At 44.1% G+C, this 25,153-nt stretch overlaps 1 pseudogene; it reads right to left on the bottom strand.

Annotated features, from left to right (window-relative positions):
- Window positions 1-5,997: 5,997 nt before the first annotated feature.
- On the bottom strand, window positions 5,998-10,154 carry LOC134620485 (uncharacterized; annotated as a pseudogene).
- Between the last annotated feature and the right edge of the window lie 14,999 nt (window positions 10,155-25,153).

Raw genomic sequence — 25,153 nt, 5'->3', positions numbered from 1 at the left:
TGTAAGACTGCTTTCTTCCATTTGCGCATCATCTCTAAAGTTAGAAATATCCTGTCTCTTAGTGACACTGACAAAGTAGTTCATGCATTTATTACTTTCAGGCTGGACTACTGTAATTCATTATTATCAGGATTTCCAAAAAACTTGCTGAAAATTCTTCAGTTAATCCAAAATGCTGCAGCAAGAGTCCTGACAGGGACTAGAAACAGAGAGCATATTTCTCCTGTTTTGGCTTCCCTTCATTGGCTTCCTGTTAAATCCAAAATTGAATTCAAAATCCTGCTCCTCACATACAAGGTCTTAAATAATCAAGTCCCATCTTATCTTAATGACCGTGTAGTACCATATCACCCTATTAGAGCACTTCGCTCTCACACTGCAGGCCTACTTGTTGTCCCTAGAGTATTTAAAAGTAGAATGGGAGGGAGAGCCTTCAGTTTTCAGGCCCGTCTTCTGTGGAACCAGCTTCCAGTTTGGATTCAGGAGACAGACACTATCTCTACTTTCAAGATCAGGCTTAAAACTTTCCTCTTTGCTAAAGCATATAGTTAGGGCTGGACCAGGTGACTCTGGATCCTCCCTTAGTTATGCTGCAACAGACGTAGGCTGCTGGGGATTCCCATGATGCACTGAGTTTTTCCTTTACGGCTACAATACTTTCCAGTCACCTTTGTCACTCAATATGTGTTAATAGATCTATCTGCATTGAATCATATCTGTTATTAATCTCTGTCTCTCTTCCACAGCATGTCTTTCATCCTGTTTTCCTTCTCTCACCCCAACCAGTTGCAGCAGAGGGCCGCCCCTCCCTGAGTCTGATTCTGCCGGAGGTTTCTTCCTGTCGCCAAAGTGCTTGCTCATAGGGGGTCATATGATTGTTGGGTTTTTCTCTGTATCTATGAAGTGCCTTAAGGCAACTTTTGTTGTGATTTGGCGCTGTATAAATAAACTAAAATAAACTAAAATAAACTAAAATACACTAAAATAAAATAAAATTGAATTGAAAACTTTACCAAAGCAAATCTCTGAACAAAGCCTCAACACGCTTATCAAACATTTGCATGGTGGTTACTGGATTTGATCTTAGAATTTCACACTTTTCTGACCAGTCGAGGGCTTCAAAATCAACCTCTTCACCTTGCTGTCTCTTTATAGCTTGAATCACTTCAGGCCATCTCATCTCAGCAGCAGAGAAATTAACAAAGAACTGAGGTTATCCTATTTGATGAACCACACTGAATAGATCTCTGGTAGTTCTCTGCCAGTAAGCTGGAGTTCCTCTGAGTGGCTGCATAAATCTGATTGCATGTTTATTTCTTACCAGCTTCTCTACTTCTGTCTTACTTTGTAACATTCCTGATGTGATTTTGCGTCCATCTTTGGTCATAGTTTTACCTTTCCTTAGCTGTATTGTCATGCTTGAATTATCCAAGTGTATTTCAGTAACAAACTGCGAGAAAAAACAGGTAATTTGTGTCTTTAGCAAATCTTGCATCAATGTTGAAAAGCCTCGACTTGAAGTAAGAACTCCGTGTGAGTTAAAACTCTTTTTATCCAGTGTATTCTGACCATTAGGAAATGGCCCAGGAAATGCCATGGCTTCCAAATGAGGCGTTCTTTTTTCTTTTTGCCTGTCCCATTTGGTCCTTTCAAATCAAATCAAATCAAAATTTATTTATATAGCACATATTAAAACAACAGTGTTGACCATAGTGCTTCACAGTCAGTAAAAGCATGAGACAATTAAAACAAACAATAAAAGAGGACAACAAACAATAGGTAACAACACAACAAGCTAGAGCAGCCAACTAGTCAGAATCAAAAGCCAAAGTAAAAAGATAAGTTTTAAGACGTGATTTAAAAGACTGGATAGACTCGGCAGTATGAATATGAACAGGGAGGTTATTCCAGAGTCTTGGTGCCACGGATGCGAAGGCCCGGTCACCTCTCGACTTCATTCGAGACCTAGGTTGTGCTAGGAGCCTGTGATTGGACGATCTAAGTGCTCTGTTGGGATTGTATAAGTGGAGGAGTTCAGAAAGATAGCTGGGCGCTAAATTATTCAGAATTTTAAAAGTGAACAAAAGAATTTTAAAATCTATGCGATATTGCGGATATATGCAGCTATGCGATAGCCGTCAGAATTGTTGTCTGACGACCAACAAGGATACCCAATGGATTTATTTTGCCAAATGGATCATCATGGCCTTGCCGTATTGGTCCATTTGATCGACCTTTGTTTTTATTATTTATTTTATTTTATTTTCAGTTGTTACAGACGGGACAGACATGAGTGGGGGATAGGAAAGGGAGAAAGAAAGAGAGGAAGGAAAAGAAATACAGAAGGGAAGAGGGACAGTGAGAAAGGGAAAAAAATCTCCTGGATCACCTGTTGAGAGAGATAGAATAGAAAACAAGCAAAAAAACAAAGCAACATACTGAACACAACACCATCGCATTAATCTAGCGTGTAGAGTGTAAACAGCAGCAAATACTAAATATTGAATGTTGTTGTGTACAACGCAGGACAGACAGCGCACAATGTGCTTTGAAGTAGCATCCAAGAAAGGTGTAGTTTAAGTCTACGAACAGTAAACACCCTTGTGCACACCTGTGTGGATCAGCGCGCTTGTAGTCAAATGGTTTCCCCATGTAATGGTGTGCTAGAGGGTGTAGTGGGCCATAGCCCCGTCCCCCAGGGCATGAAGTAGGCATGGAGGAGATCCAGGCTCCAGACATCCAGAGGCCCCAGAGTGCAAGAGCCCAAGGAGGACCACCGGAGGGGCATCCGTGCCACCCTCATGGGAAGGGCTGAGGAGATCCCCAGACGAGGGGTCACCCAGTAGCCACGGAGCAGAAGCCAGAGGGGGCTGCACTGGCATGCAAACAGGCACACACAGACACAAACATGCATTCCCACCCTTATGCACACATATACAAACACTCAGCACTAACCCAACGTAAGGATTGACATAAATGGACATGTACACAGAATCACACTCCCCAAACAAACTCTATACCCCGGGTCCAGGTACCCTCACCCCCAGAGGCGGAAATGGCACCCAGATCCAAGAGATGTTACCCTTTCCCCCAGGGTGGAGGCAAGCAGACCGCCCCAGGCAGCAGCAGGGAGGCCAATCGGACGGCCAACACCTCCACCCAGCCCCCCCGCCCCGATGGCTAGTAGAGAACGGGGATGTGTGAAGACCCCATACCTCCCTCCTCCCGCTCATGTGTAGTGTTGCTGCGTGTTGCTCTAAAGTGCATTTAAAACAATGGAGGGCGTGGTGGTGCTGCCAGAGAGCAGCAGGTGTTAGCACAGCCCCTCCCGAAAACCCTCAATGTCTCCATGGATTTAAAATTGAGAGGTGGGCACGGGCGCCAGAGGTAGGTTTGAATACACAGACCGTCCACTGGACGCCGTTAACGTGCCCACCTTCAAGGCCCTATATATATATGTGTGTTATGAGAGTGTAAGTAGTGTGGATGTCTAAGTTATGGAATAAAATTGAGGCAAAGGTGGCCAGAAGGGGACGGGGGGATGCCTCCCCTGCACCCTGGTGACACACCCACACCACAAGGCCCTACCTGTGTGGGTGGGTGTGGTGGAGCGGGAAGAGGGAGGCAGCCGGGGATGGGGAGGAAAAGAAGGGAGGGGAAGATGCCCCTCCCTAGGGCTAGCTCCCCCGCTGACCCCAGTAGGCACCCCCGTCCTCTGGTACCCACAAAGGCAAGGGAGCCCAGGCCCATCCAGACCGGGACCTATGGCAGCAGCACCGCCAAGCCCCACAGGACCCGGGGCAGCCCATCCTACCCCACGGCAGAGTAAGCTGTACCCACCCCAACATTCAATCATCTCCCAGACTACACAAGACAACAGACACCCAGGTTAAGTTTATTCTCCACCTCTCCTATGTCTCTCCCCCACCTGCAGAGTGGACTCCTGCAACGATGGAACAAACTCCCTGCCAGTTGAAGAGCCCCACCAGTTAGGCCCCCTGCGCCAGGGCTGAGCCCCCATGAATTACACTTTTAAAGTCATGATTTATTTATTCGAACTACGAAAGTGAGCCATAAATAATACATAATTAGACTGAAGCTGCGGGCTATTTGAAATGTGACCGCGACATGCCTGAGTTACACAATGGACCTGGACCCAATACAACAGAGCCAGCAGTGCATGGGCAGGAATGCATTCCTTACTTGGAAATTCCGACACCACTTCATATTTAAAGAAGAAATGGATAGGCAAAATCTGACTTTTCAATGCGAACTCTTTTGAAGCTGAGAGCAGCTTGGTTGCTGGCAAACAGACTCCACCTCCAACTTAAAGAAAAAGCAGTTCTTTTTTAAAAAAAACTAACGTTGCTTACTGCAACTACCTGGGTGATGTGCCACTTCAGTATCTTCAATATACTATTGCTGTGTGATTTATTAATATTACAGTTTTTCTCGATTGCTTAAACACTTTTCTTGAAACTATGACTCGTATTCTCAAAACAGTAAACACAAATCCATAATGTCTCACCCAATTTCCCAAACACTGTATTTTCAGGTCAAAATTAAGCTCTACACTCAAAACCATTCACTCTTGCTGAGAAAACAAACTTTGCCCACAGACATCACACACAAGGCCTCAAAAACACACACACTACAACATAGTCTTACACATTGGTGCAATAAATTTAAAACAATATTTCAAAAACTGGCAAGTTATGTTGCTTGTGGTTCTTCCCCTCAAAAACCTTTTCACATCATGAACACAAAAGATCCAATGTACATACAGTGGCACATTTTTATTCATGTACCATACAGTACAACACACATCAAAAACATTATTCCACCTCAGCATCCTGTCTGTGGTCTGGGTCAGGCCCGGGAATCTCATCCACATCACAGGCTATATTGGCCCTGGCCAGGCAGCGGGGGTAAAATCCTCTTGCATGCCTGATCCACCCCTGGCATGCATCTACTGATATGTATAGGCAGGCTTCTTCCACGACCCGGAGGAGGTGAACACGGACATAAGGTTCTCGGTCATACACTTTCTACCGCCACGCCGAAAATAACTCCTCTATTGGGTTTAGAAAGGGAGAGTATGCAGGCAGAAAGATGTTAGAAAACCTTGGGTTATTGGTAAACCAGTCATGAACCAGAGCAGTGTGATGGAAGCTGACATTACACCAAACAACAGCATAGTGAGGCTGCTCTGGCTGTGCTGGTTCACTGTAGTCCCGCTGGAACATATGTTGTCTTAGACCATCAAGAAAAGCAAGGAGAAGCATAGTGTTATAGGGTCCTAGAATGGCATGGCGGTGGAGTACCCCTCGTTGGCTGATGGCTGCGCACAGAGTGACATTCCCTCCACGCTGACCAGGGACATTTACAATAGCCCAATGGCCAATTATGTTCCTCCACCTCCTCCTTGGTGTCCTAGACCTCCTTTTCCTCCTCAACCTCTTCCTTTGCATCTCTTTGAATCCATTGTTTCAAACCTGAATGAGTTTCTGATTGATGTGTGATAAATTTTGACTCGTAGTGTTTCCACTTGGTTAATTGTGTGCCAATTGAGCTCAAGCTGTGCTGACTTAAGTTAACATTATTGAATGCAAGTGCTTTCTAAATGGCCACATGGTGTAAGCACTGAAAAATGTAGGGATTTGTGTGTAGAGTTTTGCAGTAACAGTTCACCACATCTGACTCATGTGTTAAAGCAGGGGAATAGTGTTTATAGTTCAGGGAAACGGGTGTGGTTTTTGAAAAATAGCATTATGGTTTTGAAATTTTAGTTCAAAAGATTGGTTATAGTGTTTAAGCAATCGAGAAAAACTGTAATGAAGGATACTCACCACCGAGCTAACATTGTTAGCAGGTGTAAGCTGTGGTTAGTTCATAGACTGCAGACTTGGCTGTTTATGGATAGCATTAACAACCTGCTAGCTGCAAATAATAACAAAGTGCAACCTTAACTACACTGTTAGACTTTTCATCTCCACTTTACGGTAACATACTGGCGTCACTGTTGCCAGCGTCATACCGTGACGCCGTATTACGGTAGCTTACCGTTGTGCAGGATGATACCATTTTTTGCTGTCGTGGTATATTACTCTTGGACAAATTATGGTAATGCACCGTAGCTTTTTTTTTTTTCTGGAGGAAAGTTGTGACATGAGGGTTAATGTGAACAACCTTTCGCTTCACAGTGGTCCCAGTCTTTCTGCTTGTCCCAACCTTGGAGGTACATTTTGTTCCCTCTTCAGGGTTTATCCTTACAAAAAACCTTAAAACATGCCACAATAAATAGTAACATACAGTAACATTGAGTTGTGATTTGAAATAATGAGTTACATAGGGATAATTTATTCATCATCTATCACTATTAGCTAACTGTTCAAACATACCTCTGAATTAGTTCCAATGTTGCACACGCTGACTCCTGGTATTCCACGTTCAATACGTGGAATGAACCAAAGAAGACTGACATCGCATCAGCAAAGGTGTTCTCTTTGTCCAGCTCAACAATTACACGCCCCTCTGCACTCACCATCCAGCAGGTGGCGGTCATTGAACTTTGTCCTTAAATGTATAGGGGCGACATGTTGTCATTATGCAACATAAAATAATTTCAATACTTCACTTCTTCACACTGTCTAGATAGTCATAAAGCAAATAGCTACGTACAGTTAATTATTAATGGCCTTATGTACATAAGTCTGTTTTAACATATTATAATTGTACATAATTGGGAATTATTCTGCACATTAAACACACCTAACAAAGAGTCAGCCCAATTAAATTACCGGAGATGAATCAACTGTATGGTTAATTTGGAGTTTATAGTTTGTGCTGCTGTTAAACTTTACAGTAGTGACTTCAGTATTTCTGCTGTTGGTGTAGCTAGACTACTATGTTGATCAGTAATATGTAATGTGAAATTTGATATTGTTACCTTGCTGGGTTCACTGAGACACATGTCCAACAACCTTGGTTTAAAAAGGAAATTACAGAAATTTGAGCTACAAAAAAAGAGACTGGATACCTGCGTCCACGAAAAGCTCCTGTGCCAAACAGAAATTGTAATATGGTCTAATCAGCTCTATTTCATAAATGACTTCTTACCAAGCATAATCAGCCTTTGAGTGATTGGCAGGTTGCTCTCTGCTTCAAGGGACATCCTGGTAGATGTTTCCTGCCAGAAAAAGGACCAGGACATTTTATGTAACAAAAAACAAAACAAAAACAGGACAGCAAGCAACAGCATTAAACATAGAGCTGTATGTAAGAAGCTTACATCTGCTAAGACAAAGAGGGAGTCTTCATCTTCCTTGTAATACTTCATCATGAGAAGTATGGTTGCTGTGCCAACCTTGTTGTTGGTCAAAACTCCCTCACTTTCTGTCTGCTGGATGAGTGTCCTTATACCAAGGTTCCATTTGAGCTTCTGGCTGGAGAAATAGTTAATAATCCTTCTGCCTTTGGTTATGAGGGCCTGACCTAAGCGCTCACTGATATCGATGCCTGTGAGTTTGTAAAAGTGGTTCAAAAGACCTTTCCGAGTAAACAAGAATGGCCACTGTTCCTGAATTTCAGCTACTGAAAGTGAGGGACAACTGTTGATAAGCTGCCGCTGAGAAATATATGTGAGGCACATGAAGTCATCCACATCAGGTCTCTCCACAGCTCCAGGTCCTTCTGAATTAAAAATTGTTAACAAGATGCGTGTCTTTTCCTCTAAAGAAGCTGGCATTTCCCCCTCAGGAAGTTCAACTGGCTGCCAATTAATACAACCATAGCTATCAACAAGGCATCTAACTTTTTTAGGTGAGGTTGCATTACTGTTGGGACTGCAGTCTTCCTCATTCCTGATTCTCTTTGTTTGACGAAGTCTATGTGTTGTCGATTAACATGTTCAACTCTAGATTTGATGCTTCTTAGTAGTGAATAATCTCATCAACCCAGTCTTTCTCCCTTTTCAGTAAAATCTGCAAATGTTTGAGGGTATCTGTTTACAATGATTTTAGCAACTTCTTCACAAGATGCACGTTTAGGGTTCCTGCAGTGAACTTGGATGGCCTCCACAACAATTCTAACCATACTTCTCCTGTCGTCTGGATGAGCTCTGTCCCCTCTTGTGATTGCATGCGACAGTCAGAGTGGAAATCTTTCCCAAGGAACCTGTAAGTGTGAGACCCAAGAGCTGGAGTAATGGTTGTACATAGTGGTGGACGTGGAGGAGGAGGGGTGAGGTGGATAGCTTGATGATTCAGCTGATGCAGCAGGGCAAGGCTTCAGAGTAATGGTGTCATTCAGGTTCTCTGGTCTGTTGCCATCTAAACAAATCAATAAATAAAGATCATTGGAAAAGCTACCTTAACAAGCTACTATGTCAAAAAATATGTCCTCACTAAAAGATGAACCCTTCAATTAGGATTGAGTAGTAACGACAAGGCGGTTTTTGGGGACCTTGTCTGAAGATGAAAAGAAGCAATCCCAGGACTGCAAAAGAACTACAAACTCAAGGTCTTGCATTGAAAAGACCTTGAGTCAACATATTTTACAGTTTGTCACAATTTCAAACCCTTAGTTGTACCACTACCAATGAAAGATTAATGGTGTTAGATTTAGTGTCTACTTTTGTTTATGTTTTCCGTGTTAAGTATCTACCAGACAATGTGAGCCCCAAAACGCTCTTCAATATTATACTGTCAAAGCACATGTGTAGTATGGTTAAGAGAAAAAAAAAAGCTAATCAAGCTAATCAGTGACATATGAGTCTATGAGTGACCTTCAAATCATAGACTCAAGTCTATGAGTCTGTGAGTTGTACAGAACCTACACAAACCTCCTTTAAATGCAAGAAGTAGTTTAAGTATTTGAATTGGTGTGAGAAAGGGTTTGAGATCTTCCGCCTCCACAAACAAAAGATCACTTTTTTGTTGTACACCAATAACGTCCGTCAGATGTTCTACAATGCACAATATTTTCTCTCTGTCTAGTCCCAGCAGGAGGCTTGTGAGTTCCTCTTCAATTTCCATCCCTGAAAGAGAATTAAGAGGAAACTGAATGGAGTAGGGAGACAACAAAGAGGCCTGCCATGTTATAAAGTGGTGGTGGGTAATAATCCATCAGACTGTCAGCATTTACATAAACAGTTCTTTCTGTAGGGCAACGCAAGCAGTGAAGTCCAAGGTCAATGAGAAGTACTGAGTGATGCAACTCGAGCACAAAGTACAATTCAGAATCAGCAACAAGTATAACAGCTATCTTCCCAAAAAGCAAGCCATCATCAGTGTCATCTACAATGGAAACATACTTGGTACCTTTGTAGACAACTGCTGACACATCTAAAGTTTGCCACAGCTTCTTGAATGAGAGCGTTGTAAAGATGAGGATTCTAATCTCTTGTTTCTCCAATCATTTGAACTATAGGTGGAAACATTTGGCCTACTGAGAGGTAGGACTGCAGTAACTGATGCCGTTCAGTCTTGCATAAGTTGACAAAGTTATGCAAGACTGAACTTGTACATGCTTTGAAATACGAGTGCTTGCTCTCAAACCTAAGGGTGCACAAACGAATGAGTGGTCCAAAGTGAAGGATAAGCTCTGCATAATGTAACAAATAGTAATGTTTTGCTTTTAAAGCTTTGTCAGGAAACCTACTGTGTCTCAGATATATATAGTCCTCTATGAAAAAAGTTCTTGATTGGTTTTGTCCACTTCTGCTTATGGAATATTAAATGAAGACAGTTTGTCAGACAATATTGCAAGAACATTGTGCATTGCACAGCTGCGAAGATCCTGAAATTCCTCTATGATGCTCTGTATAGTGTTGGTTGGCAAGAGCATTTTAGCCTGCATTTTTATATTACACAAAGCTAACTGTCTTCTAATAGATTAACTGTGTCCTGTCCTTGTATTATGGCAAATTCCCCAATTTCTTGTTGCCTCGACTGCTGAACTGTCTACTTATGTTTTCGAGAAATACGGTTGGAAAATGATGTTCGGACACTGAAGTATTTAGAGCAATCTTCAAATGGACATAATACTTTTCTCCCATCTTTGATGTGAAATCTGAGATGGGCACAGAGTTGTAAAGTTTTGTGCAGCATACCCACATCCAGGAACTTGACAGCTGAGGCCACCCGTGAACTCATAGAACTTCTCCTCAGTGGTCTCCCTTCTTGTTCTGTGATTCCTATGCATATGTGAATGAAAGGCAGAAAATGTTCTGAAAGTGGCAGGGCAGTTCTCAGTTCCACAAGAAAGCCTATAGTTAGCTACATGTTTGTGGCTTTTAACATGCAAACTGAACAATATAAATTTGCGTGCACGGAAGCCACAAAATTTACAAATACACATAGTTGCAAAAAGTTCAATGACCAATTACCTTTCCTAAATGACATATGCAATGCAAAAAAAAAAGAAATAAATAAATAAATAGTAAGAGTATTGTCAATAGGGACCAATTCCCAGTTTTTACATGATCAAAATTATTCACAAAAGGCTTCAATAAGCAGAAAATGTGTGCTGACAAAAAACAAGAGAGCAGTGCACAAAAATTAAAATATATTTGAGCTCGACGCTTTAATGGGTTTAACATGACTTAGTCAGCACTCTGCACCGTACAGGTAGTACAAGCACACCTGAAAACACTGACCAGCTAACAGCTTTAAGCATTTGGGCGCAACCTCGGTAGTTCACCGATTCACCTGTTGCAAACGTCCAAGTTTCTATCAAGTCTCATAAATCCATCGGCAACTATTACCTAACTAGTCTTTTGAGTCTCCACATTCATAGATATTGACATTTTGTCTTAGCATTTGAATGAAAATAACCTGACAGGGTAGCTTAAAAGTCAAAACAAACAGTAATAAGAACGCATTTCTGACTTCTCTCGAATAAGTGAAAAAACACTTACTTTCAGACTGATTAGCTGGTGTCAATCCAACTTTAATGTTTCCCATGTCAGTCAGTTTTAGGGAAAAAGTGTTAAGTTTAGTTGTTTCATTTACTTTTGAGATACTCCCTCATGGACGAGAAATTTGGAGTCTAGTAGAGTTGTCACGAATAGCATACGATCTTCAGATATAATCCAATCAACCGTGCATTTAACCTGACTGAACTCTATCCAGTTACCTCTAACTACTTCTTAAGTTGCACATCTTAACGGTCCGTAAATTGTCTCTGTTGTTCTTCCACCATCTCATCATCACTCTGTGCTGCAGCGAACTGGATCAACATAGTTGATGGCCATGTTTTTCTCCTGCTTTGCAGCTTTGTTTGAGTTTGAATTGCGTCTTAAACGTGCAAAACTAAGAAAAGCAGATCAATATTTTCTTCTTGTTGTTATTTAATGGTGGTTGGCAACCAGCGAAAGGAGCATTAACCGCCTCGATCAATATCTTCTATCCGCCATTGTTGTTTTGAAAGTGTGCTCCCTACGTCACGTTGTACATCAGGTAAAGGTGTGTTCTCGACTATTGCTCTCCCATTGAGATGTGTAACAAGTGCTACACACACCTGTCGCATAACACGCTTTAAAAACGTAACATTCGCTTTAAAAACACAACCCAACGCGCTAAACATGAACAAACAAAAACACCCGTGTTACATTATCATGTATATCCAGGACATCTCTTCTGAACCAAGATGAAGTGGTGCTACAAGGAGAGTGCATTACTCTTAGATCTACAGTAGAAAACAACAGAAATCCCGATGGTGTAATAGTATAATCTCAGTGACATCACCAATTGTTACATTTGCTGTATTTTACAGCTGTTTCCATGAGTACGGTGAGTTACCGTACAAATAATGTAATCTCATGGAATTTTCCCACAATTACTTGCAAATTACAGTACTAAACTGCAAACATCCTTTAGAGTTTTTTACTGTTGATTTTGCAGTACTAAGCTATGGAAATTACTGCAAAGGGTAACAGTGTAATGCCCACCTTACTGTTACTCATTTTATATTTAGATTTAAAAATCTAGTTGTTATTGGTATGGCAAGTAGCCTTCAGTAATAGTAATAAATCACAAAGCATAGTACATCAATGTAGTTGTAAAAAGCATGACAATATATTAAGTAATCCTAAGTAGGCAGAGTAATTTATTTTAAAACTAATAATATTTTTTGTGGACTGATGAACTTATGGCCTTCATGTAATTTTCACTTCCCAGTTTGGCCCTTACTGAAACAGTGTTTGACACTCCTGGTGCTGACTATAACTGGTCTGGTCTTTGCTGAGATTAATTTCATCATCAAAATATATAAAGAATAAAAAAAAGAAGGTAAGATGAAAATCCTGTCTTTTATTCATTTCAGTTTAAGTTCAAGGTTTCTTTTAATATGTTACTGTAAACAAATGACAAAACATTAGTTAGATTACTTTTATGATTCTAAAATATTTTAACCCTTGTTAGACTGGCTCCAAATTCAAATTGATTGTTACATGATTCACCCTGTTTGCGTAGAAATTCACAGCCGACACATGGTTGAAGTGCCATGCCACCTACATATTATTCTCTCTTAACTTTTATTATGAGAATATATTAAGAATACATTTAAGAATTTGCTACCACCCAGTCATGTCACTGATTCAGTTTGCACATGAAAGAAAGAAAGAGTGAAGCATACACAGCAGTGCATGATGGGAAACTGGAGCAAAGTTAACACCAAACCTGTTTTTTGTTTGTCACAGTCAGATGAATCACATGATTGTCGGCTATGTGACAAAGTGGAAACCATAGTTAAATTGAAGAGATAAAGATCAAAAATGCCTGAAGCAATTGGCACGCCTGTAAATCAGAGTGGATTGTATGATAACTCACCTTTGTCTGTTTGTTTTCTCTTTCAGAATAAGTTGTTCCGTCTGCCAAGTTTCTCTTTTAATTTTACAGTTTGTTCTTTGAAAGATGTGTCAGATAAGAATGAGGATGTTTTGTGAAACCTGACAGTTTCTGTACATTCCTGAATATTCAGTCCAAACAATTAAACTGTTCCCAGTAAACCCGTGGAAAGTGTCTTTCATCCATGTATTACCTTCTAACTGTGAATTCAGTAGACCTTTAAGAATAATTCACAGTCCTGGCCTGCCCGAGGTCAGATCCCTGGGGCAGGCCAGTGATCAGAGGAAAGGACTGGTAAGTAAAGGATTTGAGTCAATCTCAAATGTCTGTGATCAGACAAGTATGTTTTAAACCAGGCTAGCAGAGTATGGGAGAGACCGATGGAGACTAACCTACTAAGGAGGATGGAGTGAGAAATAGTGTCGAAAGCAGCAGTCAGATGGAGGAGAAAAAGAATGGAAACTAAACCGGAGTCAGGTTCCATAAGAAGATCATTGGTTATTTTTATAAGCGCTGTTTCTCTGCTATGAGAAGGGCGAAAACCAGACTGGAACTGTTTACACAGCTCATTATTAGTTACATGTGAGTGGAGCTGTGTGGCAACTGTCTTCTCAAGAATTTTTGAAAGGAATGGTAGATTGGAAATAGGACATAAATGATCAAAATCATTAGGATCTAGACCAGTTTAATTCAACACTGGGGTGAAGGCAGCAATTTTAAGGGAAGCAGGAACAGTTACAGTGGTAAGTAAAGAACAGACACTAGCACATGTGAGGGGAAGAAGAGAGGGTAGACATGCCTTGACCAAAACTGTAGGAATGGGGTCTAGTTAAGTAGAAGCTTTTGACTTACAGATGAGATGATGATGATGCGCTGACTGAGATAATGATACAGATTTGGTTTTGAGTGGGGCAGCAGAGTTTAGAATACTATTAGACTAGAATACTCTAGAGACTAGAGTTATAATAGGAAACCAAGTCCTCTTGGGTGAGCAGATCATGAAAATGCAAAAGAAAGGATATCAGGATTGATTTTCTTAATATTTTGAAAAGAAATGATACAAGGGTTCTTGGTTATAGAAAAGGTCATTTTGACATTGAAAGAAAGAAGCAAGTGATAAGAAATTAGCAGTTCGTCAGCTTTGCAGTTGAAATGAGCAAGTCCAGTGCAACAAAGTAGGTCCAAAGTATGGCCCTTAGTATGAGTAGTGTCATGGTCCTGGGTCGTGCGACCCAGTGTTTTGAGTTTTAGTTTATTTTGATGTTTATTGTTTAGGTTCATTAAGTATGCTAGCTCATTTGTTATTATATTACCCTTGTGTTAATTCTCCCAGGTTCATGTGTCATGTCTGTGTGGTTATGTTTGGTTCATGTCGTGTCTAATCTCCATGTTTCCTGTTTTACTTTGAAAGTCTGTATTCTATGTCAGTGTATTCAGTTTCACTTCTCCTCTCCTGTCGTTAGGTTCATGTGTGTCAGCTGTGTTCCCATGTGTGGCCACTTCCCCTGATTATCCCTCATGTGTATTTAATCTCTGTGTTTCTTGCAGTCTGTGTCGCGTCGTCTGTGTTCCCACCCTCCATGTTGTCTCAGTCAGCCTTTGTATTCATAGTTCTGGTTACCTGTATCTTCATAGTTTATACTAGTATCACTTTCCCAGTTTAGTTATAGTTTAGTTTTGTCACTGCGCTTCTGCCTTGTTTGCACTCCTTGTCACCAGCCACAATAAAGTCTCGCTTTTCATTTGAACTCAGTTTCATGTCCTTGCCTGTGTCCGCACCTGAGTCCTCCACACACTCTCCACACGGTCTGCCCCGGCAGTCCGTGACAGTACGACGCGACAATGTCGGACTCAGCAGACATTTCAGAGGAGGCTGGGGAGGAGCTGAACCGGCTCTGCCGCATAATGGATCGCATCATCGGATGCGCGGATCCAGGAGTGGTTTCCACGGGATTGGCGGCCGTGGACGCCATTTTGTTGCGGGAGCCACGGTTGCGGCAGCTCCCCCACCTCATCGAGGCGTTTGAATCCCTGGGCCTCCTTAAGGAGGAGCTTCGTGCCTGTGCGCTGGCCCAGAGGGTCCTGAACGCCGCCTCAGCACCCACAACTCCACCCTGTAAACGGGCGTCATCGCTGCTGCCTCGTGAGCCAGAGGCTGTGAGAGGTGGAACGCTGAGGCCCACTTCCACTCTACCATCGCCACACCGTGCATCAGCTCCCTCGTCCCCGCCACAATCAAGCTGCACTGACCAGCACACGGAGACGGTGGAGGCCATAGATTTTGGTGACGATGAGCGACAGCAGGTGTTACGGGCTTACCGGGAGGAGGAGCTGCGCTGGAAGCCTTGGCTCATTTCCGAGGAGGAGCTCCCACCTGTCGCCCTGCTCCGGCCCCGCCGATCGACTTCACCCCCTCGCGAGGACTTCTTGTCTCCGGCCGCTTGTCTGGCGAGGATGTGGTGGGAGGAGGAAGACCCGATCCCAACAGTTAACACTGCCGCACTCGCTGCCGCTCCCAGAAGGAAGCGACGTCTGCGGCGTCGCCGCTCCACACGGTACTCAGAGGTTAGTGATAATGTTCTGTTGCCACTGAATCGTCCTGGATGGAATGAGGGCGAGGGGCTTGGAAAGACAATTAGGATCTCGGAGATGGAGACTCGATTTACCCGTACTGTTACCTCTGTCACCCCCCCATGCACCTCGTCACAGTCTGTTTTCTCGGGGGCCAGTGAAGAAGCTGCCTTTTCCATGCCTCTGACTACTAATGTTGAGGGTGTTAATCTTGTGCCCACGTTTTGTAGTGACAATAAAGCTAAAATTTCTGATGTTGGGCATGCTATTCTGGTGGAAGACACACTGCCAGCACAGAACTGTGAAACCGACACTGCCAAACCGGCCATAGACTCTTCAGTCCTGAGTATTGAACCAAGTGATGTACTGTTACACCCTGGTGTTATGAATGAGCAGGCTGAGGGGGACATTAGTGTAACAGAATGTGCTAATGATTCTGCACACGCAGAGGGCTTCTTTTAAGACTGCTACGGCATCTGGGGCCCTATTAAAGACTGTGTCTCAGCCCCTGCTGTCCGTTAACTATACACTAAGTGAGAAAGCTTCTGATGTGACCAGTAGTCAGACTGTATTACCTTTGGCTAGCACCCCCCTTTCCGAGTCTGTTTTCTTTGTTCCCAAGTCAAATAATGAATGTTCAGTTTGTATAACTAGGCCAGCGAAAGAAGAAATGTCCAGTGGTGATCATGAAAATGTATGTTATGATCCTGTGCTGATCGGTCCCCATGTTTCTCACTCTGCTGATGGTTTGACCAGAGTGAGTGCTTTTGAGCCCGACATCAGCGACTGCTTTTCTACACCAGTCCATCGGGCCTGGACAATTATTAAGGGTCTGCCAGGTTTTTCTATGTCTGAGAATGGCACTTTGATTTCTGTTAATATAAAAGTGAAGGACTGCTTAAATCATGCTTCCGCTTTATCCAATGACAAGGCTGAATTTTGTGTTTCCAAGTCTGTCGGGGGGGAGAGCCTTGCTAGTCATTACAAACCAGCTAGCCTTTAACCGCACCCCTGGGCCAGGACCTTTTGACTGCAGTAAATGAACTGGCCGATCTAAAGACAATTCAGCCGGACTGCTCAGAGCCAGTCCACCATGTTTTCTGTGCAAAGCCAGGTCCATGTGCATTCCACTCACTAGCATTCTACAGCCGATCGGTGTGTGTGGCTGAACCCCTCCATAACTCAGTCTCGCCAACGGGTGGCTTAGACTCCTATAAGTGTACTTATTTCCCATGTGACTGCCAAAGTATTGTGTTAAAACCATCTGCACACAGTCCTGGTTGTTTTATGTGGGTTCACGAATCAAGTCTTGGCCTTAAGAATCATGCTTCCAGGGACAATATCACTTGTGTCACTGAGCCAACGTGTTTCAGGCCTGAAATGTTGTTTAAATCGTGCTCCAAGATGGAAGGTGTGTTCAGCTCTCCAAGAAGAGCGACTAAGGACAATTTGAACTGTGTTAAGGACTTAGAGAATTTAAAGTCTTTGTCTGTCATTGCTCCTCTGTTAACACTTCACAAAGTTAATGTTTGGGACTTTGTGCTCACTCCCAGGGTGGCTGTGGTGCTGTCTGACCTCTCACCCGCGTCTGATCTCCAGGTGAAGGCGGTGGTCACCCAGCCAGCACCTGCGCTAGTACCCGCCACTAGGGTCAAGGTAGCCGTGAGTCAGCCATCTCATGCACCTGTATCTACACCTCAGGTGGGAGTGGCTGCCGCCCGGTTCTTTCCTGCACCCAGGTTGGTCCCCACGGTTATCCCTGTCCAGTTAGCAGCTCAGCTCCCTGTCCAGTTAGCAGCTCATTCTGTATCTGCTGCTGGATGGCCGGGTGTGCCAGCCTGGCACCCCGCAGCATCCCCACTGCTTCACGCCACGTCAGCTGGAGGGCCCGAGGAGCCCGTCCAGCCCCACGCCACGTCAGCTGGAGGGCCCGAGGAGCCCGTCCAGCCCCACGCCAGCTGGAGGGCCCAAGGAGCCCGTCCAGCCCCACGCCACGTCAGCTGGAGGGCCCGAGGAGCCCGTCCAGCCTCACGCCACGTCAGCTGGAGGGCCCGAGGAGCCCGTTCAGCCACCACCTGCAGCTTCAGCCTCAGCTTCGCCGCCGCCTGGTCCAGCTCCGGCTTCTGCTTCCGCTCCACCTGATCCAGGTCCGGCTTCTGCGTCTTCTTCGCTTGATCCTGCCTCGTCTGCTGGAGGGCCCGAGGAGCCCGTCCAGCCCCACGCCACACCTGCTGGAGGGCCCGAGGAGCCCGTCCAGCCGCCCGCCGCTCCACCACCTGTTGCTCCGTTGCCTGCAGCAGCTCCGCCGTCGCCTGGTCTGGCTTTTGCTTCGCCTGATCCGGCTGGAGGGTCTGTACAGCCCGTCCGGCTTCCTGCCTCGTCGGGGCCCACCAAGCCAAGTCCAGGCCCAGGGCCCGCCAAGCCACGTACAGGCCCGGGGCCCGCCAAGCCACGTCCACGACCGCCCCGTCACTGGTCACTTTCCAGGCCGTCAGCTGGACACCACTGCTGTCATGGACGGCCTCCTGAACCGCAACGCGGTTGCCTTCCGCGCAGCCGGCCCCCTGAACTCATAAACTGCGGGCTTTTATGTTGCCGACCTCCGGGCCGGCCCCCTGATGGAAGACTGTATGAGCTGTTGTGCCCTCGACCTCCGGGTCGGCCCCCTGAACTCATGAACTGTGGGCTGTTGTGTTGCGGCCCTCCAGGCCGGCCCCCTGACCTATGTTTGAGCTGTTGTCATGTGCTCCTGTGTTTCCTGTCGGCTGTTTTTTGTTTCTCCTTTCATCCAAGACTTTCCCACCTGTCACGTTACTGGAAGTGTGCCTTTAATTTAGGAATTTCCCCTTGATACAGGAGTTTCCTGTCGCCCTCGTGACCAGGGCTTTCCCACCAATCTCATGATGGGGACTTTCCCTTTGATCTTGGATTTACCAGAAGCGTGCAAGGCACGTGACCGCATTGACGGGGACATTCGTTACAGATGTGTAAAGTGTAAAATGTTTATGGTCAGGGAGCGGGCTCAATGGAAATAAAGACAGATGCTTTGCGCTTCCAGTCAACACCAACATGGAAACTATCCAATTGAACACAGCGATTTCTCTACTTGGACAGGAAGGAAATCTGCACCTCTGATGGTGAAAATTGGAAAGGGATGTTGATGCTCTGTGAGATCCCCATCACACTCTACAGCCAAAAATACGATGTACCCGATGCTCAGAGAAAAAAGGAAAACCGAGAGTTTGTACATCTATCACAGCCAGATACCGCCACCCCCGGATCTTCACAGGTAATAGCCTCTACCGATTGAGGGTTGTGGATCGTGGGGCTACATCTTTAAGTACGAGCTGGGTGAACTTTGGCTCTACCAGCTGAATGAAGGAGAAAATCTGATGGAATTCAGCAACCTTGTGAGGTTGAGTTTCAGGGACTGGGCCACGTTGAAGCTGATGGTTTTGATCGTATGTGGAGAGACGAGCGAGCACCATCTTCTTTCGGAAGATTGTACTCCAAAAAAATGATGGAAAGAGGAAGAGAATCAAAGGAGCTTGGAAAGAAAAGCGTCTGGACTTCTTTGAGTTGCTTGAAGACGTTTCACCTCTCATCCGAGAAGCTTCTTCAGTTCTAAGGGTCAAATGGTGGAGAGTCCCAGATTTAAACCCAGTGGGAGTTTCCCCCCAAAGAGGGACAAAGGACCCCCTGATGATCCTCTACCTAATCACATGAGCCGAGGTGTGAAAGTGGGTGTGGGTCCTAATCAGCCAGTGTTTGGGGTGAGCTCATTGTGAATCCTGGCCCCACCCTATCATGTGATTTCCTGAGATCAGATGGCCCAGGATGTGAGTGGGCGTTAAGGCGTCTGGGAAGGGATCTCAAAACTGGATTATAGATGGCAGACAATTGGTGTCATAAACCACCGCCTCTGTTCAAAGATGGTCGCTCACAGTGGACGTAAATGGCTTCTTTCACTCCTCTTTCACACCATCTGTCCTCTCTGTCCAAAATGTGAACGTTGGCATCCTCGAAAGAGTGACCTTTGTCCTTTAGATGCAGATAAACTGCTGAGTCTTGTCCTGTGGAGGTGGCTCTTCTATGTTGTGCCATGCGCTTGTGAAGTGGCTGTTTGGTTTCTCCGATGTAGAGGTCTGGGCATTCCTCGCTGCACTGTACAGCATACACCACATTGTTCAGTTTGTGTTTAGGAGTTTTGTCTTTCGGGTTAACCAGTTTCTGTCTGAGTGTGTTGCTGGGTCTGAAGTACACTAGTATGTCGTGTTTGAAGAAAACTTTCCTGAGTTTCTCTGATACACCGGCTACATAGGGGATGACAATGTTGTTGCGTCTGTCTTTCTTGTCCTACCCTCGCTGGTGTCTGATCTTCTTTTCTGTGCATCTTTGCTGACTTTATAAACGCCCAATTAGGATAGCCACATGTTTTAAGTGCTTCCTTTACATGTGTGTGTTCCTTCTTTTTCTCTTCAGGCTTAGAGGGAACATGTTCTGCTCGGTGGTGTAGGGTCCTAATTACTTCAAGTTTGTGTTCCAGAGGGTGATGTGAGTCAAAGAGGAGGTACTGGTCTGTGTGTGTGGGCTTCCGGTACACTTCAATGTTGAGGTTGCCATTTTCTTCAATGTGCACAGCGCAGTCCAGGAAAGGCAAGCAGTTATCCTTTGTGTCTTCCCTGGTGAACTTGATGTTTTGTCCACGGCGTTGATGTGCGCAGTGAAGGATTCCACTTCTTGTGTTTTGATTTTGAGGTGAAACGTCTTCAAGCAACTCAAAGAAGTCCAGACGCTTTTCTTTTCAAGCTCCTTACACTACAATGACCTGGATGACTGAGAACCTTCACAGACGAGGAAGAGAATCTTTCTCCTTCTCCTCCTCCTCCTTCCAACTCTCTCTCTCCGACAATTATGAAATAGACCACAGTGAAGAGAAGGATTCCCCTGCAGAAAGAGGAGGAGGAGAAAGAGAATATTCCTCCTCTTTCCAACGATAATAAAATGGGCAATAGTGAAGAGGACGTTCCCCCTTCAGAAAAATTTAAGCGAGAGGGAGAACAGAAAGAGAATCTTCCCCTGTCATGACTGTGTGCAGGCAGGCTGGGAGAGCAAAATGCAGGACTCAAAAACATTTCAAGGATGACGAACTGGCTAAGCCCAAAATGTCTTTATCCATCATCTGGCCGTCTGAAAACACAACCACTGGTAGATGGAGGGTGTGGGCCAGTTTGCGTTCAACCTACAAATCTTATGTGCTGGACATTTTTGTCATGGATAGATTCATCCCCGAGTGTGGTTTATTTTGCAGCATGATGGCATTACCAGCCAAAGAATGGCTGAAAAGGATGTTGGAGATGAGAAAGAACATTACCCTTCTTTCTCAAAGTTGTCGTTGCTGTGGTGGTGTAAAAAATTCTACAGTTTTAAAAATCAAACCACTTCTACCCCCACCCTCTAAGAACATCCAAATTCCAGACCCTGCACCCTTTCTGGTATTTTAAAAAGAAGGCAAGCATCTCATTCATTCAAAAAATAATTTTCGCTCAAAACAGAGAGAAAGAAGGAGTCTGCACCCCTGCATCGCAATGAGGAGGACAGTTTCTCTGACAGTTCCTTGGACGAGGGGGGGATAGTACCCAACACATCCAGTTACCACCATGCCCTGGAGAAGGAGGATGAGCCGGTGGGCAAGCAGCAAGACGATGAGCTTGATTGTTGGACGTCTTCTTTATTCCTTGACACAGTCAAGAAGGCAAACGAACTCAACAACTTCTTCAACAGGTTTGACCGGCACACACCCTTACCCTCACCTTTACTACAGAGCCCTCTCCCTACTCTCCTCCCTCCCTCCCACCCTCCTCCCTGACACTATGACATCCCCCTCCTCCTCCTCCTCCAACCCCTTTCTAAACAGCATGACTTCCGACTGGTGGCACTGACACCAGGCAGATGTCGAAGTGGAGGATGGCATCCTGTACCTTTTACACAGAGCCCATTCACAGCTGCACAATGGAAAAGGCACGGTCAGGATCCTGTTTCTTGACTTATCCAGTGCCTTTAATACAATAGAATAGAATAGAATAGAATTCAACTTTATTGTCATTGCATATGTCACAGGTACAGGGCAACGAAATGCAGTTTGCATCAATCCAGAAGTGCTTTAGCCGTGATATAGCTATATTACAATATATATTAGCAATAATATAGATATGTAAGTATATTACAGAAATGGGTCTATTATGGTATGTTATAATGTACACGGTATGAAGTATGTTATGAATATTCTATAACTATAAGTATGTACACGCTGTAGTGAGTACAAGCTATGTACAGTCTATGAACAGGATATAAATATGAAAAAAACTATACAGAATGTGAAATAAAAAACTATACAGAAATATGAGATATACAGTTATACAGAAATGTGAACTATGCAAGTTATAAACAGTTGTAGGATTAAAAATTATTGTATATACAGAATTAATTATTTACACAGAACTATACAGTAGTGCAGTTAAGATAAGCGAGACATGTGGATAATTTCTACAGAGGCTATATAAAGTGCTAGTGGTTGTGAGTGGTGGTTCAGTCCATGTTATTATTGTGTGTTTGAGGGTACGGTTGTCCATTGTGTGTGTGTGTGTAGGTGGTTGTGGGTGTGTGTATGTTCAGTCCATGAGTTTAACGTGGGTCAGTTGTCAGGAAGCAGAGTTCAGGAGTCTGACAGCTGTGGGGAAGAAGCTGTTCCGGTATCTGGTGGTCTTAGTCCGGAGGCTCCTGTAGCGCCTCCCAGAGGGCAGGAGGGTGAAGAGTCTATGTGATGGGTGACTGGGGTCTTTGATGTTTTTCCCAGCCCTATTCAGACACCGCTTCCTGTAGATGTCCTTTATGGCAGGAAGTGGTGCTCCGGCGATGCGCTGGGCAGTTTTCACGACCCTCTGCAATGCCTTCCGGTCCGAGGCAGAGCAGTTCCCGTACCAGACTGTTATACAGTTGGTCAGCATGCTCTCGATGGTGCAGCGGTAGAAGTTCACCAGGATGTCTGAGGACAGGTGGTTCTTCCTCAGAGTCCTCAAGAAGAAGAGGCGCTGGTGAGCCTTCTTGACCAGCTTGGAGCAGTTGGTCGTCCAGATGAGATCCTCGGAGATGTGGACACCCAGGAACTTGAAGCTGCTCACACGCTCCACAGCCGTCCCTTTAATGTGGATGGGTGGATGTGGGTCAGCATTCCTCCTGTAGTCCACGATGAGCTCCTTAGTCTTCTCAGTGTTAAGCAGCAGGTTGTTTCTGTTCACCACTCAGCCAGACGATCCACCTCCTCCCTGTAGGCGGCCTCATCGTTGTTACTGATGAGGCCAATCACCATGGTGTCATCTGCAAACTTAATGATGGTGTTGGAACCATCAGCAGGTCTGCAGTCATGGGTGAAGAGGCAGTAGAGGAAAGGGCTCATCACACAACCTTGTGGTACACCGGTTTTCATTGTGATTGTTGATGAGCAGCGGTTATCCAGCCGGACATGTTGGGGGCGGTTGGTCAGGAAGTCCAGTAACCATTTGCAGATGAGGGAACTGATGCCCAGGTCTGTCAATCCGGCCCTGTCTGCTTCAGAAAACACTAAACACGATGCCAGTTCAGGTAGAGGGAAAGAAGGTGGAGGGGGTCAATGCGTACAAGTACCTCAGGCTGTGGGTGGACAGCAAACTGGACTTGTCATGCAACACGCAGCTCCTGTATAAAGAAGGCCAAAGTCCACTGTACTTCCTCAGGAGGCTGAGGTTTTTTAACATCTGCAGGAAGCTCCTGAGGATGTTTTACCAGTCTAAGGTTGCAGGAGTACTTTTCTATGCTGCGGTGTGCCGGGGGTGCAGCACAGCAAAGAAGGACTCAATTACGCTGGAGAAACAAATCAGGAAGGCTGGCTCTGTGGTCGGCATGAAGCTGGACACTCTGGTGACAATGGCAGAGAAAAGGATACTGGGCATCCTCTGCATACGGTCTTAACCAATTAGAGGAGCCTATTAAGCGACAGGTTGCTTCTCCCAAATTCATGGACCAACAGACTTAAAAACTCCTTTGTCCCAGATGCCATCAAACTGTTTGACCCCTGTTACAAAATCAGTTTTACCCCGGTTCTTTTATTCGTCGAGGGATCAAGAGATGGCACCTGAACTCAGTAGTTATTTTCACAAAATCTTTATTCATCTTTATTCATCTTCATTTAAGCATGCACTTCTAGAAGGGAAGACGAGGCAGGTATCCCTCTGTAACAATCTTCACCCCTTTGTTAGTTCCAGGCAGCTTTATAGGAGCGACCCCATCATAAAACCCCCACAGTGTGCTGCAAACTGTGTCTGTGTCTATGTGCACAAGCACGTAAGTGCCTGTGTGTGCGCGTACCCACGTGTCTATGTGAGTGCACGTGAGTGAGTGTGCATGTGGATGTGTGAGTATATCAGTTAAAACACTGTGGGTATGTGTCTCTTCCTAGGGGCCATAAATACCATCTCCCCTCCAGACCACAGTTATCAAGTTAAATGTTGAGACCCCCACCTGGGTATGCCCTGAGGAATTTCCACTTAACATTAACTCCTTTCTGTCTTAGCTTCACAGTTCAAATTGGGGGAGGGTCTCCTAAGCTCTACTCCTAAGTTCATGACACAGTCAGGCCTTTATTTATATCCAGGGCAGTGTCAGTGTCTCTACAATAATTCTACATTCTATCTAACACATTTCTAAACTCTAAAATAACCTAAGTATTTCTAAACTCCTTACTAGAAAGGAGGGGGGGGGGGACAAAGGAGGGCGGGAACAACTGAGCTGTAGTGCTTTTTTACACTGTGCAATATTTGCAATATTTTTTTCTTATATTCAACTGTGCAATAGTCGCTGTGCAATATACTCACTCAAATGTGCAATCCTTTTTATCCATATTATATATTCTATATATATATATATATATATATATATATATATATATATATATATATGTGTGTGTATATATGTTATATTTATGCATATATCCTTACTTTCATTAACTGTGCCTATGCCAAGAGGCACACTTATTACTATTCCTCAGATTTATTCTTCTTCTTATTGTGTGGATGCTGTAAAGCTGTAAAGCATCCACACTACTGAGTTCCTGTTTCTCTTTATCTTTATTATTCATCATCTTGAAGTTGCTTCTGTACGTTTTTTGTCGCTTAACTACTTCCTCATTTTTTGTCCGATTTTCACCGTTCAAAGTTTAAACTATTCTGCTATTTCTGCTAATTCCAGTTATGACTTTTAGTATTTATTACTATTGTACTTTTTCAAATATTACACTTTTTTTCTTTTTTTTTGTTGCATTGAAATTAATTGGTAACTTCCACAATTCTGCTAAAACTTGCTTGTTTTTGAAACTTAACTACATCCTCACACTTTCATGTAGAAACTCCATTTAAACTTTAAATTTTTCTCAAATTATTGGGCTATTCATGTATTATTCAGCTTTTTTATATATTCTACCGTTTTAATCTTATCTGTCTTTAAGTTTTCATTTGCAAAATTGTGATTTTTCAGAAAATACATGCGTTGTTATGGTTGCTATCCAGTTGGCTTAGAGTGGGCCACTGTACCTTTCAGAAACGTATCTTCATATCCGAACAACTTCTTGCTACTCGCTCAATTTCTACTTAACCCCCACAAATTATATATCAAAACATAGGTATTTCTGCTGGCTTTCAGAA

This window comes from Pelmatolapia mariae, linkage group LG23 (assembly GCF_036321145.2).
Source record: "Pelmatolapia mariae isolate MD_Pm_ZW linkage group LG23, Pm_UMD_F_2, whole genome shotgun sequence".
In the NCBI taxonomy this organism is placed as follows: domain Eukaryota; kingdom Metazoa; phylum Chordata; class Actinopteri; order Cichliformes; family Cichlidae; genus Pelmatolapia; species Pelmatolapia mariae.
This window is presented reverse-complemented; position numbering and strand designations above follow the sequence as displayed.